General features: G+C 40.9%; 1 long non-coding RNA gene across 1 annotated transcript in view; it reads right to left on the bottom strand.

Annotated features, from left to right (window-relative positions):
- LOC116687649 (uncharacterized) overlaps window positions 1–11,789 on the bottom strand; it is a 13,795-nt gene extending 2,006 nt beyond the window's left edge. The window contains exons 1-2 of the long non-coding RNA XR_004331601.1: window positions 11,696–11,789; window positions 9,595–9,598 (exon numbers count right to left, since the gene is read on the bottom strand). This is a non-coding gene — a long non-coding RNA (uncharacterized LOC116687649). The remainder of the gene's footprint in view (window positions 1–9,594; window positions 9,599–11,695) is intronic.
- Window positions 11,790–13,141: the final 1,352 nt, after the last annotated feature.

Genomic DNA, 13,141 nt, shown 5'->3' with positions numbered 1-13,141 from the left:
TCAAATTCTCTCTGCACGCAATAGCCAACCAGAGCAACGCTAGTTTATAGATTCAATTTTTGCCTTATCCAGGAGGGAAAACTCCAAACACATCTTCCTTTTTTAAGAATTACTTCAGTGCTTAACTCCAAGTCTTCCAGAGTTGCAACCAAAGCCGATTGGAAAGACCGGTGTTCGCCAGCAGCAGCAGCCATCTTCTTTGTTTTCAAGTAGAAGGGAATTCACCCTGAACGTTGCAGCTCGGCCATCCTTTTGTTAAGCCCGCACACCAACTCTACACACGATGTGATTGGCCTGATCAGAATTGTTTTTTTCCAGCTTGCAATCCAACAAAGAGTTGCTAGACTGACGTGGGTCTAGATTTCTAGGCTACCATTTTCTTGGACTTGAGGAAAAAAAATCTTCTAAAAATCTATTCTACTGGGTAGAAGAGGCCGGCTAAAGCAAGCAATCAACATAAAAAATTAAGATGATTTAAAGAAAAGTTAGACGTTTTTTATACCAAGTGGACTATTGGCAATGTTCGTAAGTTTTAGATTTACAACAGCAGTTAATCGTTTAAATCTTGAGAGCACTTAAATGTGTATTTTTAAGTTCAAGAATGATGCTAGTGCATTTCCTAATTTTCACCTTAATTAAATGGGGAAAAAATGGCTGGTATAAAGCCTGTGTGGTTAGTGGATTTTAAAATCCACCTACCATAGTGCGCAAAAAAAAGTTAACTTTGGGCCCTGCTATACTACTAGATAAGAATAGGCCATGAATGAAGAGTTGTCTTTCTTGGGCCGTTTTCTCCAGCCGTTGGCCCGTCAGTCCATTCTTCTTAAAGTCTTGCTCTGTGCTCCTTCTCCAAGTGTTTCTGGGTCTTCCCGACCCCCATTTGCCTTTTGGTCTCCATGTTAGGGCTTGCTTGGTTATTGCTGTTTTGCTTTGTCTTAGGGTATGACCGATCCATCTCAGTGTTTCCCTTTCCGTTCCTACAGGTTGGTGTTGTTGATTGTGTTCAGCCAGTATCCCCAGAAGACAGTGAGTAGTAAATTACTGATTTCCCAATTCTTGCTTTAACATCTTCCTTCGTTCCACTATCCACAGCTATAGCAGTTTCTGAATAATGGAATTGATGTCTCTCCTTGAAAACCCAGGAAATTGAGCTTTGTTTTAAACTAGAACTCAATGTTTGAAAGCAATTCTTAAAGACGTTCGATTTCAGTAGGAACCAATGGGCTTGGAACTGAGAGGTTAAGGTTAATCATCAAAACTCATTTTGTGAGTCCTTGATGTCTATCAAACAGGTTGGTTGCATGTCATTTCTCATTAAACAATTGCCAGTGAATACATAATTTTGAAACTTGCATCAATGTTAATCTCTCAATGTCTTCTTCCTCTTCCGTGCATTTTGCTTGCACAGTCACCCCTGAGCTTGTGTCTGAATTATCCAGAGAACACTATTCCTGGAGAGCTGTGTTGCCGTTCAATTTCTAAAACCTAACATGTCAATGCTGTGCACTCCGATTTAATTGAAACACAAGAGCAGGTTATGGATGGAACGTGCATTCAGCCTGGCTGCAACAGCAGGGGGATCCCCTAAGATGCTGTGGTAATTATTGGATTATTGAAGAGTGGAGGAGCTGGTGACCAACCTGAGCCCTTCTCACTCATGATCACAATCTCAAACATCAATACCCTCCTCCCTCTACTGCCATCCATTCTGCAGCCCCCTTCCTCTCCTCAGACTGCTGAGTGGTGGGGGCAGAGCTGCTGGGAATCCCACAATCATACATTATATAACCAGTTCTGTGTTGCAGTCATGGTGCTAAAGCTGTGGCACTGATTAACTGCTGGCTGTTCAGCTAAATCTAGCAGATCAATCTCGACATGGAAAACAATTAATATTTTCATCTACTTGTGCCAGAATTAGCAAGCTCAGCTCAACAAAACAATCAGCCCACTTTAGGCAATGACCATCTGTTCACGTGAACAAGTGATTGCAACACATTTCTTGGAAGAAACACTGACTGAAAGTGTACATCTTTATTTATCCCCATTCGTACGCTCACCTGTATTGCATCTTGTCCCTCTGTATGACGGCCCATTGCTGCTGACATTCAGAACAGTCAGAAACACTTTGACTTTAGACATAATTGGACGACATCTGGGGCTGGGTACCGAAGCCAATACGTTTTAGGCACCAACCCAGTATCAAAAAATGCCTGGTCATTTAATATCAAATTCTAATATCTAAGGAGTAAATCTCATCAGCGTCAGTGAGCCAGTAAGCATGCAGCATGCTTCTACCAATCTTATAATGCTGCTGTTTGGCTGTCCAACGTTACACATGCATGAAAATCTCTACACACAGACGGGGCCCACGTAGTAGGCTGAAAAATAAATTTAATAAGATGTTTGCCGCAATATGTAATGTTGCCGTTTCTCCTTTGGTAAATTGGGTTTAAAAAAATTGGTATTCAAAAAAAGTATCTTTCAGGAACTGGTATTGAAGTCACGTTATTGGTATTGGCAATTTTTTGATACTCCGTCCTAACAACATCTCATATGAGGTAGTTTGTTACGCCCCTAAAGTGGACTTGTGGTGGTTTCCAAGCATTTAACATTATGCTCCTTTTTTGGATGTTAAAAAAAAAAAAAAAAACAAGCATACTATCTCACCGCTGAAATGTACGTAACGCCCGATCTTTTCACCGTGCTGATATCTTTATGTGCCAGAGCAGCTTGTGTCTCTGAAGCATGGAATCACTTGAATGCATGTAAATGCCTGTATTTACTGGCAGTTGACTGATAATACATCTTTAATGCTGCATTTCATTCATCCACACACACACAGCAAACTAGTTTTTCATATTTGCAGTAAGGGAGGGAAGGGTGAGAGAGAGATCAATGCTTCTACCTTGTTTCAATGTGGATGTGGAAGAGAGGGGGTGGAGAAGCAAACTTATGACGTCATTAAACAGACAGATTCAATTTGTCAAACATTCATTTTGGAAAAACTCTTATTGTATGAAATTAGGCGTGGAACAGAGCATTGTCTTCAGAGTCCTGTCCTGATCACACGTATCAACAATGGAGAAGTGGATCATGCTGCATGTTTAGTTTGAGCACGTTCAGTGGTTGGTGGATTGGATTTGTTTGAATGTTAAAATACGAAATAGTCTTCCTCTGTACAGCACTAGCTACAGTCATAAAAAAAAAAAAAACAAGACAACTGATATAGGAATGTTTGATCATTTACAACAAAAAAAGCGCATGTATTAAATCCCCCTTTCAATACTATAGCGGCACTCTGCCAGCAATGCCAAAACACTTATTTATGAACTTCAACATCCAATGGAAAATAATCTCAAAATGAAATAGCACAACGTGGTGTCAATATGAAACAGTGTTTGAGATTGTTTTAACCACAATCTTTCTCCTAAACCTAACTGTCATGGCAGCTTGACGTGCATTTGTTCTGGCTGAACTCACCTATACAGCCCCTGGGGGGGGGGGGTTACATTTTTTCCCCCACCTGGGATAAAAAAAAAGAAGAAATTAAGCAGAGGCAGGGATATTTAGACCAGAAAGGGGGAAATACCTTTTAATGGGATTTGGGGTGTTATTGTGTCTCTGGTTCTTCCACACCCATACAGACTTGGAAAAATCTACCCATGCTGTTTCGGGTGACATACAGCTTTCTGAATGTCCTCTGCCTTTTGTCAAAATCTGCACCCCTTCCTACGTCACTAGCTAAGACGAGGTGGCTAACTGTAGCACACTAGCTCACTCTCAATGGCAAAACACTGCTACAACACACACACACTAGTTCACAATAATCTACAAAAGGAACTACTTCCATGACCCTGTTCTGCAGGTATTCCACAAGTGGCCCCTCATTAAGAAGAAGTCTCCCAGCTAATCCTGCTTTGGACTGACCAAAGCTGGAGAAAGAGTTATGTAGCTGATGTGATCTTACCTAGCTACTGCACATGTGCGACTCCCAACAAAGATAGTATAGAGTAAATGTCTCTCTGTAGCTAAAACAGAGACCCAAACACACAGAGTGAACTGGGGAACCCTGAACCCTGGGGAATCAATAATATGTGGTATAATGCATTTGTTGATTAGGCCGATATGTTGTAATATTGATCTGAGTCAGGAGAGTAACTAGTTCAGATAAATTAAATGCAGTAAGAAGTGCAATACCCCCTTACTTTAAATTAGTTTTTCAATGTATATATTGTGTGTATACAGTATATATTTGTATATACTTTAACCTTACTTTTGTCCTAGACACAGATCACTGTTGCACTAAAAATTGTTTTGAAAAAATGAGTTTTGAAAAAAAAAAGTGCAATACCCCTCAATTGTAGTTGAGTGGAAGTATAAAGTAGTAGGAAATGGAAATACTCAAAGAAAGTACAAGTACCTCAAGATGATACACTGTTGGTATCCACCGGGTAGCCGGCAAACCCGTTACCACAAAAGGCCGACACCTGTCAATATGGACATGCTACACATAGTCAGATCGGTTAGGAGTCTCAGCATTGAATTGTTCAGTTCACTGAAATCATCAGCAACAAAGCCGGATTCATAATCATTGTGCTCATGACAATGAACACAAGCGTGTCATGTGTGGAACCAGTTGAGCCCAAATGCAAACATAAAACGCAGACCAGAATGATATTAAAACAGGTTTGTTCCAGTCCGAGTTATTCCAAGTCCAAAACAAACCCAAAGTGATCCATAGTGAAGAGCGTGAGTGGTACCGTGTCCGATAATCCAGTTAGCCGCGGTGGAGAGCAGGAGTGGTGGACGGCTGGAGTGAAGGTGGAAGCAGGAGTCAGGTAGACAGAAACTGTAGCAGACAAAGAACAAATAAGTACCAGCAAGGTATACAAACAAATCCAAACGTAGAGTCAGCAAGGCGACTAACGTCACGTCTAAACTATGATCTGACAAGGAGCGGAAGGTTGACCGGGTATTTGAAGCCGAGGTGATTGGGTCTGATGAGCTGCAGCTGGAACCCTGACTCCTGCACACCAGGTTTCACTCCTGCAATCAAGGACAGACAGAGGGGAGGGGAGCAGAGACAGGGCGCAACCAGCAACAGCCCTAACAAAGAGATGAGAAGTAATGATGATTCCCTACCTGTGAGATGGTAGATGGAAATGCTAAATCTGGGTCCGTTCGTCCAGTCTGTAAATCTCCACCAATCAACAAAACAAAAGGGATTTTTTTTTTAAATAATCCAAGTTAGAATATCATCCTGTAGAGTCCATTGCTAACTGTCTGCTAACTGTCCGCTAACTTCGTTTGCTGAACTTCAGCCTGGCTCATCTGGAACAAGCCTATTTTCTCGTCTCCCAGCACCGTGTTGCGGGTTATGTTTGTTTTGTTAGGTTGTTGTCTTCATAATGAAACTATCCCCACCCTTCTTTTTTTTTTAATTTTTGCCAAGGACCGCTCTGACATCCAGCAAGCGCTCAGTGTTGAACATCAATAAGCTGCGTCATGTTTCTGACAAGCCATGTTAGAACAAGCTGTCATTGGCTATCAACACACAATCGTCATACAATTGTGACGATTGTAGCAAATCAAATTCACTTTCCAATGGTTTACACAGGAACATCCAATGGGAGCCAGTCTAAATGAATGCAACAGAGCTAAGACCTTTCAGAACCTGACTGTGTTTTGTGAGAAAAAGATGATCACCCGCGTTTGAATTAATGTAAAAAGGTTTTATGTTTTTTTTAATAGTAGCATTTAGCTCAATTTGGTAACTTGGAGATAGTCTAGTAGCCAAGTAGGTGTACCCGGAAATGTGGAGTACACCAAAGTTTTGTTGCAGAAATGTGAAGTATAATGTGAAGCTAGTTTGCATATGTTGAGCAGTTTGCACAATTAGCATAGTTAGCATTATTAGCTTAATCGTCCAGTTTGACCACATATTTTACACTGTATGGCCAATTTCTACAATATGTGAGTGGTTTTAGAGGTTTTAGAGGATGCTTATTTAATTTCAGATTTCAAAGAGCTAATTCTAGTACATATTATGATTTATTTAGGCAAATTCCAATTACTTTCAGGTATATTTATAAGTTATTTTTATGATAAACACAATTTCAGAATCATGAGTGCTCTTGTGAATGTTGCATTGTTTTCAAAGTGTAGTGTAGCTGAATCCCCTCGTGACACCTTTGAAAATCCAATGCTTCTTGGATAAATGATACATCTTTGTTTGGCTGAATGTTATGCATTTCTGGAGGAAAAAGCAATGCAGGTATTTGAAATAATTTGGAACCTGCAACTGTACGATACATATAATGGGGTAGCTCTTCATGACACCCAATGAGATGACGTAACCTAAGCCCATCACCATGTGTGATCAACGAACTATGTAGAAATATTCATGACATATATAAGAGGTTTTGGAGAGGTTTGGGTACCCCAGTGACACCACATACTAAAAACTTCCTAGCTCCCATTAGCCTAGGCCTTGGGTGTTGACAAGATGTAGAAGGTAGGCTATGCGTGGAGTTGTGGCATAAAACAAGTATTGTTATTCAAATATGACTTATAATATATCTGTGTGTACCATGTTCCTATGTTAAAAAAAACTTAAATAAAACAATTTGACTTATTATAGAGGACCAAAAAACCACTGACTGTACCATATTTGAACTGATGTAATGTAGATTGCGTTTTAATCACATACTCAACAAGCATCTTTTCAGAAACTAAAGGAATTAAGGTTTCAAATAAAGCCTCAGTCATGCATTTTGACCTTGCAGTTCTTCTGTTCTAAGCTTTGCAATTTGGGAATGGCAAATAGGTGGAAATCTATCAAAGAGGTTGCAGTAAAGATTCTTTTTTGGGGCTTTTTTCCCATTATTTATAGTGACAGTGGATAGACAGAAAAGGTGTGGGAGAGAGAAATGGGGGATGACACACAGCAAAGGGCCGCAGGTCGGATTCCAACCGGGGGGGTGGGGGGGTGATGGTGTGGCCTTGACTAACTGCCACTTTGCTCGTTTGAAAGCCATGGGCGGGCCAAATTCTCTGAGCGGAGAAAGGGGAGGCAGCCTCGCTGGTTTACTCCACATACATTTTCACTGCTATCCAGAATACACTTTATCACCAAATTAAGTCATGGAGGTGTTTTTTTTTTTAAAGGTTCATGTATAGAAGGCTGGGCGGTGTGGGTGTGTATAATCAATACAAACCATTTGGAGAAAGTTAGAAAGTAGAGGCAGACGGGGAGGGGGGGAGGTAGAGAGGGGGACAGTAAAGCTCAACTGATTTGAATTCTATTTAGACTTCTCTGCTGGGAGGCTGGTTAGCTGAAGGCGGTGGATGATGAGAGAAGGAATGAAAGAGGGGGAGAAGGTGTAGGAGGAAGAGAGAGAAACAAAGGGAAGGACAGGATGGGATGGGGTGTTGAGTCTCTGAGGGGGAGGGAAAGTGGGAATTGAATACAGCTCGGCTTCAAACAGAAAGGTAGAGAGACGGACAGAATGAATGAAAGAGAGAGGGTTGGGGGGGGGTGCTGGTGTCTCTGCTGTGTGTAGGTTTGGACTCTGATTTGCAGCAGCTGCTCAGTTTGAATTCCGCAAATCAAAAACAAAAGCATGAACCATCAACCCCCACATACTGTACATGTACACACATACTTACAAACATGGGCAGTGATGCATTACAGTAATGTGATTACTTTTTTCACTAGAAAGTAGTACACGAGACATCTGGGGGTAATTTATCTGAATTGAAATGTAAGTCAATGATGTGAAGTTCCTCTTTTCCATCCATCCATTGTTTTATCAGACCTAACATCATCTCCTAACACCACACGTCACTCCTGCTCACCTTCTCTACTGACAACCACATCCCATTGTTAAAAGATTGTGTTAAAAATAACTGTCTCCTGGGCTGTAGAGCCAACTTTAGGGCTTGTTATTTGAGTCAGTTATGTATTTTTCAAATCTGCTATTTGTGTTATTTTTGTGCTACATTGTCGTTGTTGGCCCAGTGAGATTTTTGGATGAAGTTCCAAAGTCACTGTCCTAAAGTCACTGGTTTAGGTTCTTTTACATTGTGCATGATGTTCCTATGTGTTTTGGGAGACTCAGTTATCTGTGTTGTCTCCCACTAGTTCACCAGTTGGAACCATCTAAAGGGAGTCCTCCGGGAGGCTTCCTTATCAGGTGCCCGAACCATCTCAACGGACTCCTTCTGATGAAAAGGGGCAGCAGATCCACTCAGAGCTCCCTCTGATATCTGAGCTCTTTTATACCGAGTGAGACCGCCACCCTACAGAGGAGACTAAACTGCTTCTCATTCTTTCGGCCATTAACCATAGGTGGGGGTTTGACTTGTAAGTACAGCAATGGACCTTTTTCCCAGCAGACATTTTGACTTGTCATAGTAGGAAAAGCACAGGTGAAATTCATGACGTTAACGATGGGTCAGTAGACCCCTGTGAGCCAATCCAGTGAGTCAGCATGCACAACACCCGCACCTCCCCGAAATTAAATGCAGCCATCGTTGATGTCATAATGTACACTTTTACTTTTCCTACTATGACGTGTCAAAACGTCGCCTGTGGCCGATATCACGTTACCTAAAACAGACGCTACTTATCACAAACTAAACTCACATGAACAATGACATGTGGGGATTAGCAATGAGAGCAATGCATGTCTTTATTTGTGCATATACATTTATTTATTTTTTAAAGACAAAATATACAATTAAATTAAAAATGCACAGCAAAGCTGCACAACAATCACACAAAGGAACTTACCTAACATTACAATTAAAGACCGCAGTACAGGCTTGTCACCAATTCACAAATAAAGGTAAATTATGATATATATTTATATAGGAAAGAAAGGAATACAAATCCCAGACATTGATGTGTGGTTTATATGGGTTTTTTTCACCCAGAAGTTTTCCTTGGATTAATTCAATTCAATTCAATTTTATTTATAGTATCAATTCATAACAAGCGTTATCTCAAGACACTTTACAGATAGAGTAGGTCTATACCACACTCCAGAATTTACAAGGACCCAACAATTCTAGTAGTTTCCTACAGAGCAAGCAACAGTGCGACAGTGGCGAGGAAAAGGTGGCACATCATGGTTGCAGCTGTTGCCGTGACCCTGCTACACTCTACAGTGCCCTGCTACGCCCCGCTACATCCTGCTACACCCTGTATCGTCCTGCAGTGCCCTGCTACACCATGAACTTCTACAACTGCTGTTTCTAGTCATAGTTCCATTATCTTTGTTTATGACTATAAATACTCCAACCGGCACCGTATGACACAGCCTACCAAGAGCCTCTGCCGGTCCAAGGTTTCTCCCTAAAAGGAAGTTCTCCCCACCACCCTAGGTTTCTCCCTAATACAAAGCTTTTCATCGCCACTGTTGCGCTAAATGCTTGCTTTTGAGGGAATTACTGGAATTGTTGGGCGTTTGTAGACCTACTCTATCTGTAAAGTGTCTTGAGATAACTCTTGCAGAGAAGCAATTCTGAGGTCAACAAACCGGACACTCGAAGCCCAACACCCTCAGCTCTTAGTCTTCTTACTGTGAGGACTGGACTGACCCAGCAGCATGGTTGCAAGCTTTCTCTTAACTCTATGAAACACATGTAGACTGGATAGGCAAACTACCATGAGCCCTCTAGTAACCCTGCAAGGGTGAAGAGCAGGTCCACTGTTTTAACGCTGGCCTTGCTTTCTGGGGCTGCCTCTAGCTCACTGAGTAGAGCGTACCCCCCATGTAGACTGAGTCCTTGGTAGCAGCCTGGGTTCAAATCTGACCTGTGGCCCCTTGTGTTGTGTCATCCCCTCTTTCCCCTTTTCTTTCTGTCTACACAAATACATAAAAAAAGATCCCCACTTTCTAAAACTGGTCCTCACAATGATGGAAGTAAAAGAGTCCAACACTAATCAGAATCCTCAAAGAAACAGTCAACCTTGTGAAGAACTGTTAACTCCCCTGTGTGTCAACACACACACACACACACACACACACACACACACACACACACACACCATATGCGGGTATAAAATGCTGGGTAGTGTCTTGTGTCTCGCTGTCATAAACATGCAGAGCTGCTGGACATGATAATAGTCTAAATATGGACGTTATGAGCTGGTCTCTGTTAGGAAGCTGCAGTCCTGCTGTATAAACATCCATCCAGCCACACACACACACACACACACACACACACACGCTGAGGAATATTGAGCCACACTGAGGAACAACGTTACTGCTGATGGAAAATCCTCAGCAGTTATGTTCAGTTACTGATGTATTCTAACCCCCTAACAGTTATCAGACAGCAAACTGCATATGTTTTACATTTTGTTGCTATGACAGCCGGGTAAGTCATAATATAACATCTTTCAAAAGATCTGAATTAATAGCTGACAGACATTAATGTGACGCGTGTAACAAGAAGAATAGTTTAGTTCTGGGGAAAATGTGTGTTTCTGTTCTTTAGCTACTCTCGTTGACATAAATGGGGTGGACTAAATAATAGAAACACCTCTCAGAATAGGGTTGTAGTGTAACAGCAAAATGATCACATAGTTAAATAAACACCTCTAAAAAACAGAAACAAAAACTGAGCATAATAACTTTCATGCAGGTAGGATTTAGTGCAGAACTGTTCTATTAGACTGTGTTAGTTTTGGGAAGGTGTACCTAACACACTGGCAACTGAGTGTGTGTTTAATATGACATCAGATAATGTCATCATAGATATCAAATTTAGACGTCATAGATATCACATTTTCATAAAAGGTCCAGTGTTATAAAAACAAGTTTTCCAAACCATATGACGACATAGGTCGTTTGAATACCCTCTAGTACGACCCATAGTAGCGCTTACTGTCAAACAGATTGTCAATGATATGAAATTGGTTAGGTTTAGGCACCAAAACTACTTAGTTTGGTTAAGAAAAAGATTGTGGTTTGGATTAAAATCATCACTAACGGCAATTCTTTTTAAAACTCGCCATTTACTTTTATATGGGACCTGTGCCTTTAAACAAGCCGTCAGGACTTCTGTACGGTTGTGTTGATCACATCTACTTTATATAGGTAGAAAGTTTGTTATGGGAGGAAGGAGGACCCAAACGCAGAGTAGTAGAACCACAACAAAGGGATTTATTGTCCACACACAGGAGAAGAACGGGGGAGGTCCAACAGAACATCACAAAAAGACACGTGGGAAGATCAAAACTCCAAACAGGGAAACCAGGGGACTCTGCCGGCACACCAACGGAGACACTAGGGATGGGTAGGCAGACAGGACAGCAGGCAGGTAAACTGGCAAGCAAGAGGCAAACTAGACGTCATGAAGCACAGGACAAACGATCTGGCACAAGACAAGGGAAACACAAAGGTTAAGTACAAGAGGTAACGAGGTAATGGGGAACAGGTGAGACATCAGGTGAATAACATTAGGCCGGGGCAGGACAATCAGACAGACAAAAGTAAAGCTAGATAAGACAAGACAAGACAGGAAACTGACTATCAACAACAGGAAGCAGAACACACAGACACAGGGGAACATAAGACACGATCTACAACACCAGACTAGGGAGAAAACCGAGACAAAACACAGGGGAGGCCAAACGGGAAAATAACCCCCAAAAAACCCCCAAACCACAACAAAGTTATGCTACAAGGCGCCCTGATAGCTCAGTTAGTAGAGCGGGCACCCATTTATAGAGGTTTACCCCTCGACACAGTTTGACTCTGACCTGCGGCCCTTTGCTGCATGTCATTCCCCATTTCTCTCCCCTTTCATTTCTTCAGCTGCCCTGTCAATAAAAGCTTAAAATTTCAAAAGAAAAATAATCTTAAAAAAAATAAATATTTGCTACAGTGCCAGTACAGTTATTCCCCGGATGCAATGTAGAGACTTTGGGAGCGCAGATGCAGAGAACCGGAAACACTGACCAATCAGAGCAGACTGGGCTTTTTAAAACAGAGCGTTTCAGACAGAGGCTGAATATATAATATAATATATTCAGACAGATAGTATGAGAAAAATAATTGTTTTTTGAACATTAAAGCGTGTAAACGTCTTCTTGTAGATGGTATAAACCTGAAAATAATCAGCATAATACATTTTTTTTAAATCTTGTGAGATAATTTCTACCTGTTTCAACATAAATCAGCTTGTTTCAGAATGCTTTTTACAAATCTACAGCATCTTGAGACAAGACAGAATAAAGTGCCTTACTCACGAAAAACAACTCTTGAAACAGACATATTTTTCTTGTATTTTTTTATTGTCATTTGTAATATTTTGTATACTATTTAACACAGTGGCACAATCAATCACTTTGGCTCATTTACATTCTCTAAACTGTAAGTGCAATTGTCAAAACTATTTAATGGGACATCACAACTGTATTATATGTCTGCTAAAAGGTAGTAAACTCACCCGAAACCTTTCATTCATGCTTTAAAATCTAGTTATTGTGTCAGTAAATTGGCCAGTGCCACCAAATGGAAAAGTTGTTTTGTCATTGTGCAAGGTCAAAAATGCTTTATTCATCCTGGCAGTCGACCATGGAAATGGTTCTCATATACCAATCTCTGGTATTTCTCATTCAAGAACTGAGCCAAAGTGATTGATAAAAACTGAGTTTCTGGCTGGTATGTGCACGGACACCCTCACTGTGTGGCTGTGAGACATCAGGTCCTCTGACATGAAGCAACACTGCATCCTGGTGGCCGAAGAAAGATGCACAACACTTTACTACTTTTCAGAGGAAATCAGAATCAGAAATACTTTATTGATCCCTGAAGGGAAATTGTGTAAAAGTTGCACAACTTGTATCAAGTAGAATTATAGATAAAGAAATATAAGGAGTGTGGATATGTGCGGTATTAACATAGTTAAAGGAATGTTATGATACAGTATTTACATAATTAAGGAGTTGTGATGGTGAACAGTAATAGTAATAATAATAATAATAATTATAATAATAATGGTAGCAGTAGAGTATTGCACACATTACAAGCCAGTGTTATTGCACAAAACAGATAGCATTGTCCAGTTTCAGACACTTAGAGGGAGGAGTTATAAAGTTTGATGGCCACAGGCAGGAATGACTTCC

Source organism: Etheostoma spectabile, chromosome 4 (assembly GCF_008692095.1).
Source record: "Etheostoma spectabile isolate EspeVRDwgs_2016 chromosome 4, UIUC_Espe_1.0, whole genome shotgun sequence".
NCBI classification, from domain to species: domain Eukaryota; kingdom Metazoa; phylum Chordata; class Actinopteri; order Perciformes; family Percidae; genus Etheostoma; species Etheostoma spectabile.
This window is presented reverse-complemented; position numbering and strand designations above follow the sequence as displayed.